We start from the raw sequence: 6,159 nt of genomic DNA, 5'->3' as shown, positions 1-6,159 counted from the left end.
ATCTGTTCCAGTCCCCTCTGCCTTTTCTGTCCTCTCCCTGCTTCCCGCCTTGCTGCTTGTGGGGTGTGGCCTGGGTTCCCTCTCCTCACCTGGCTCCCTGCGGTGACTCCTCCATCTGTTCCAGTCCCCTTTGCCTTTTCTGTCCTCTCCCCGCTTCCCACCTCACTGCCTGTTCTTAGGTCCCTGGAATCTGAATGAGAATTTTAGGTGAATTTAAATAAATTTAAATGAGTCCTTTAGATGAATTTAAATACTTATTGTTAACCTTTGTTATAGACATAACTTTTCCTTGACTGGATGCCCCTCAATTTTCCAGAATAATACTTTCCTGGAAATTGAGCTAAGGAAAATCCTCACAAATCTTCCACCCGAACAAATTTTCTCTTGGAACATGATTGTGTTTATTTCCCCTCACACATAATCTTCTACTGGATTGTGTTGAATTTCAACTGGTTATGGTCAGTAGCTGTGGTAGGCAGACTTTAAAATGATCTTCAATGTTCCCTCCCTCCTGGTATTCATTCCCTTGTGTAATTTCTTCCCTTGAGTGTGGTCTGAACCTAGGTTACTCATTTTTAACTAAACAGAATAACTAATGAAGGTGATGGGATGTCACTCCATGACCAGGTTACTGAAGATTATGACTTCTGTCTTGCTAGTAGACTCCATTGCTTTCTTGGCCTGCACACTTTGATGGCTCAAGCTGCCATGTTTGAGAGGTCCACATGGCAAGGAACTCCAGCCAACACACAGCAAAGTGAATCCTCTCAACAATCATGTGAACTTGGAAGCAAATCATTCCCCAGTCAAGTCTTGAGATGACTCTCAGTAGAGGACCCAGAGATGTCATGCCCAGTTTTCTGACCTGCAGAAACTGTGAGAAAATAAATGTGTGCTATTTTAAGCTGCTAAGCTTTGTGGTAAATTGTTGTGTAGCAAGAGACAACATAGTAGTAAAAAGAATAAAATTTTCTATCTTTAAACTAGTATGTAGATGCCTCAAGTATTTTACTTTTTTGGGAAATTATTAAGATAATGGTTTAAATTTTATGTGTCGGTCAGTCAATAAGCTATTTTTTACTCAACCTTGGAATGGCTCTAGTCCATGGCTCTCAGTATTCTCTGGTAGGAACAGGAAAAGAGGTAAATGCATATCTCTGGCTGTTTTCCCCTGAACTGTCTAATCTCTGAGAAGTAGAAGTAAACAAACTGCTGACTTAATTATGGGACTTCTCAGTTTGAAATTTCATTTTAAAATTGAATGCTTTTTGTGTACATGCAGTATGAAGAAACTAGTATTTGTTACAAATAGCCACTCCTAGGCTGAGGCCGACTCTGAACACTTCTCATTAAATATGTTCCTTATGATAAATTGCAAAAAGTTCCCATGGGATGAAAAATTGGTTAGAGAGGGTGAATCTCTGCTACAAAGTATTTGGCAACCATTAATTCCAGCTCCCATGCCACCTGTTTTCTTTGGAATTCTGTCTGTGTTTTAAATCTTTCATTCAATGCACATTGGGGGAGGGGGGGACACTTTGGAGTGGCAATCCTGATTTGCTGCACTTTTTCTTTTACACCATGGGAAAAACATCCACACCAACAGATGCCAGTATAAACAGTTTTTTTAAAAGCATGGTTGGATTATGTTCCTCCCATTTGCTCAAAGTGCTAAGGATCATTTACATTGAATTTTGAAATATTTAAGATTGACACACACTTTCACTGTCTAAGATAAGTGTTAAGGGGAAAACAGTCACCCATTTGCATTCACCTCTTTCCTTCTCCTAGAATGATATACATGAGGTGTGGGCTGGAAACACTCCAAAGGTGAGCAAAAAGAGCCCACTGTCTGACTCATATACAATCATTAAACAATTTTGCTAAAACAGATTGTTGGGAGGCAAACACAGGTACTTATCTTTTAATTTAAAACGTTAAGGCACACATAGTGTTTCACTGGACTTTAATCTTTCAGAGTCACATTTTAAAGAACTATTACCAGGTTAGTCAGTGGCAAAAATAAAATTTGATGAGAGCCTATCAATTTTTATTACAAAAAGAAATCTCCATATGAGAATACTATTTTGTACTAAGACAATCAATGTTTTAAATAGCTATTACTTGGAAAGAATGGTATATAATGTGAATCTTCATTTCTACAGTCATGACAACACAATTATATTTAAATGCATATAGCATGTGAAGAATGGGAACTCCAGAACACTTATCGTGCTCACGAGGAACATGTATATACACCAAGAGGCACTCGTTTGAACAGAATAAGGGGATATTACATGGTTTAGAATCAGGAAAGGTGTGCATTAGAACTGTATCCTTTTACCATACTTATTCAATTTCTACACTGAGCAAATTACTTAAGATGGTGGACTATATGAAGAACGTGACATGGAATCAGGTGTGGAGACAGACTCATTAACAATCTGTGATTTGCAGATGACAAAACCTTCCTTGCTGAAAGTGAAATAGACTTGAAGCATTTACTGATGAAAATTAAAGACTACAGCCTTCAGTATGGATTACACTTCAACATAAAGAAAACAAAAATCCTCACAACTGTATGAATAAGCAACATTATTATAAATGGAGAAAAGACTGAAGTTGTCAAGGATTTCATTTTACTTAGATCCACAATCAGTGTCCACAGAAGCATCAATCAAGAAATCAAATGATGCATCTCACTAGGCAAAAGATCTCTTTAAAGTGGTGAAGAACAAAGATGTCACTTTGAAGACTAAGGTGCACCTGACACAAGCCATGGTATTTTCAGTAGTGTCATATGCATATGAAAGCTGGGCAATGAATAAGGAAGAATGAAGAGTTGATGCATTTGAATTTTGTGTTGGCAAGGAATATTGAAAATACCATGGACTCTCAGAAGAAGAAACAAATCTATCTTGGAAGAAGTGCAGCTGGACTACTCCTTAGAAGCAAGAATAGCTAAACATTGTCTCATCTACTTCAGTCATGTTGTCAGAAGGGACCATTCCCTGGAGAAGGATACTATGCTTGGTAAAGTGGAGGATCAGTATAAAAGGTAAAGACCCTCAATGAGACGGACTGACATAGTGACTACAATGAAAAGTTCAAGCACAGCAATGATTGTGAGGAAGGCGCAGGACCGGGTAGTGTTTTATTCTATTCTATATAGGGTTGCTATGAGTTGGAAACAATTAGATGGCACCTAAGAGTTGGATCCAACTCCACGGCAGTGAGTTTGGTTTTGGTTTTGCTAACAATAGGCAGCAGCATGAAGGGGCAAATGCAATCATTTCTACTTTAAAGGTGGCAAAATCCTTAAAAAAAATAAATAAAAAGCATGGTAAAAGCAAAAAGAGTAAACTAGGCTGGCATTCAGGAGATCTAGTTTCAAGTCCAAAATCCCTTGGTGGCTTGACTACTAGCTGAAAGGTTGGCCATTCAAACACTCTAGAGGTGCCTCAGAAATTAGGTCAGATGAATTGCTTCCAAAAGGTCACAGCCTTGAAAACCCTATGGAGCAGTTGTGCTTTGCACACAAGGGTTCCCATGAGTTGGAATCTACTGGCAACTAACAACAACAGCAGTTTCAAGTCAATCACTATACCATTTGCTAGCTGTGGTGCTTCAGGCAATTAACCCCTGTGGATACTACTCATCACACATGCAAGACTCTTTTGACTTTGAAAAGTTCTTTATTCCATATCTTTCTTCAGGTTCAGAAAAGGAACTTACAATCTGTAACTAGTGTATGTTCTTCAGATTTCTGAATGACATAAAATCTACTTTTTTAAGTGGTTAAGTATATTCTAGTATATATACCACCTGATTGTAATGTAGTTGTAAATTACATTTGGTAATTTGTTCTGAGGAACTGGAGGATGGATGCCAGGCTGAGTTGTAGTAAAAATCAAATTATAGTAGAAGAGTGTACCAAGTGTTCTTAAATATTCCTGAATAAATTAGAGTTTTCACTTGTCAGAAAACTAAAGAAAAACAGGAATCACAGGAGTGCCATCTGATATTGTGGGAAGAAAAGAAAAACAACTAACTTTTCTCTGAGAAAAGTATCTTCCTAAACATAGTAGTTTAGAGTAAATGAAGTTTTAAGTGCATCAGATGTCCTTTAAACTATTTTTCTTGAGAGTTGACCAACTCAACTCTTTATATCAGATCCATATGGATTATGCGTTTTCTTTCTCACTACAGTCATTCTCATTTGTCCTCTGCCACTCCCTAAAGATTACTCAGGTCTTCTATTGCTGTGTATCTCATGGTATTTCTAATTTGAAACTCAAAATATGTTACTTCTACTTTCAAGTATGGGAAGTCCATTTTCAAACATGGAAGTTGATATTATTAATTATAACAAAAACCATATAAGAAGCCACTGTGGAACAAGAATTTTGGCCTTTGAGCTCCAAGCCTATTTATATCAGTAAGCATTTCATAGGCCTATTTTTGCCTCAGAAGCTCCAAAATAGCAGCACTAAACATGTGATGATAAGCTTTAGTTTCTTCATAATTATGGCATTTTTCAAATGTAAGTTAAAATTTCCCCTGAGGCATCAGAGGAATCTTGTGTTAGAACTATCAAATAATCTTAAATATTATTTTAAGAATGGAGAAGATCCCTCCCAGAGAAGCTGATTCTATGGGTCATTTATTCCCTTGAGAATACACAAATAGGTAACACTAATCATTGATTCAGAAAGCAAGAAATATTCTAAGATGTATTAGAAAGGTATATGAAATGCATGAAGTATGAGGTATCTTTTTTATTTTTATTTTTATACTAAGCAAATATTTATTGTATTCATTTTAGGGCTTCATAGCAAAAAAAAAAATTTTTTGAAAGCATTTCAAGAAAAATCTCAATGATGACTAGAATTTTAAGAGATAAAGAACTGTGCAAGTAAGAAGGAAGAAATTTATTACTCAGTTTTATACCTTAAGATCTTTGAGAAGTTCTCTGAGTACAATGATTAGATCTACATAAATTAAAAATAAAATAAGCTACATGAAAAGCACTAGATCTTTAGGTGAGATACGTTAGGCCTCCTTTTTGGGGGGAGAATTTTTTAAAGGAATAGATTCTTACATTTCAAAGATTGCATACAGGCTTCTGGAACAGAGCAGACAGAGAATCCTCAAATGCTTTAACTGCAGTAATAAAGCACTATGGTGGTTTCCAGGAATCTACTTTTCTTTTCTTATCCTTACTTAATGTAGTAAGTAAAATGAAAAGAATAATTTGTCTTCCTCACAGGACGCTGTATCAATTTAATTCAACAAACATGAATTTTCAATATGTTAAACAGTGATGCAAAAATTATGATATGACCTCAGCTCTCAGTGATTTTATCATCCAGTAGGAGAGACAGTATGAAAAATTTGAATAAAAACCAGAAGGATCTCAGTACTGTAACAGTTGTTGTTTTTGTTAAGTGCTGTCAAGTCAGCATATATACAACAGAATGAAACACTGCCCGGTTGTGTACCATTCTCACACAACCTTGCTATACTTGAGCCCATCATTGCAGCCACTGTATCAATTCATCTTGTTGAGTGTTTTCCCCTTTTTTTTGCTGACCCTCCACTTTGCCAAGCATGGTATCCTTCTCCAGGGAATGGCCCCTTCTGGCAGCATGACCAAAGTAGGTGACACAAAGTCTGACCATTCTCTCTTGCAAGGAGCATTCCAGCTGCATTTCTTCCAGGACCGATTTGTTTGTCCTTCTGGCAACCCATGGTACTTTATACAAAGGAGTAAATAAACAATGCTCTGGGGACCAGAGAAGAAAATAAATGATTCCAACTGGAAGGGCTGGGAAAGGTTTTAACAGAAAAGGTAGCTTTTGAGGTGTGCTTTGAGGATAAGGAAAAGCTCAGGACGCACTGTGACACAGTGGAAAAGTATTAGGTTGTCTCAGAGTCGAGAGTACAGAGCTCTAGTTCCTCTTCTGCCTTAATGGTTTACTAGATATGTGCAGGACTCTTCTTCATAGGAGTCAATGGGCATGTGCTTTTCCTTGAATTGCTGTGGGTTTGGACAGGAGGTTAAGGCTACCAGCTGATTTTACTGTGGACTTAGCTGTTTTTGCCCATTGCAGGAAGAGATGCTTCTGAGGCATGAGATTCTGGCCTGAATTGGACTAT

Source organism: Orycteropus afer, unplaced genomic scaffold (genome assembly GCF_000298275.1).
Source record: "Orycteropus afer afer isolate SDZICR_OR568_19922 unplaced genomic scaffold, OryAfe1.0 scaffold00211, whole genome shotgun sequence".
In the NCBI taxonomy this organism is placed as follows: Eukaryota; Metazoa; Chordata; class Mammalia; order Tubulidentata; family Orycteropodidae; genus Orycteropus; species Orycteropus afer.
The sequence above is the reverse complement of the archived record's forward strand: the minus strand, read 5'-3'. Positions refer to the sequence as shown.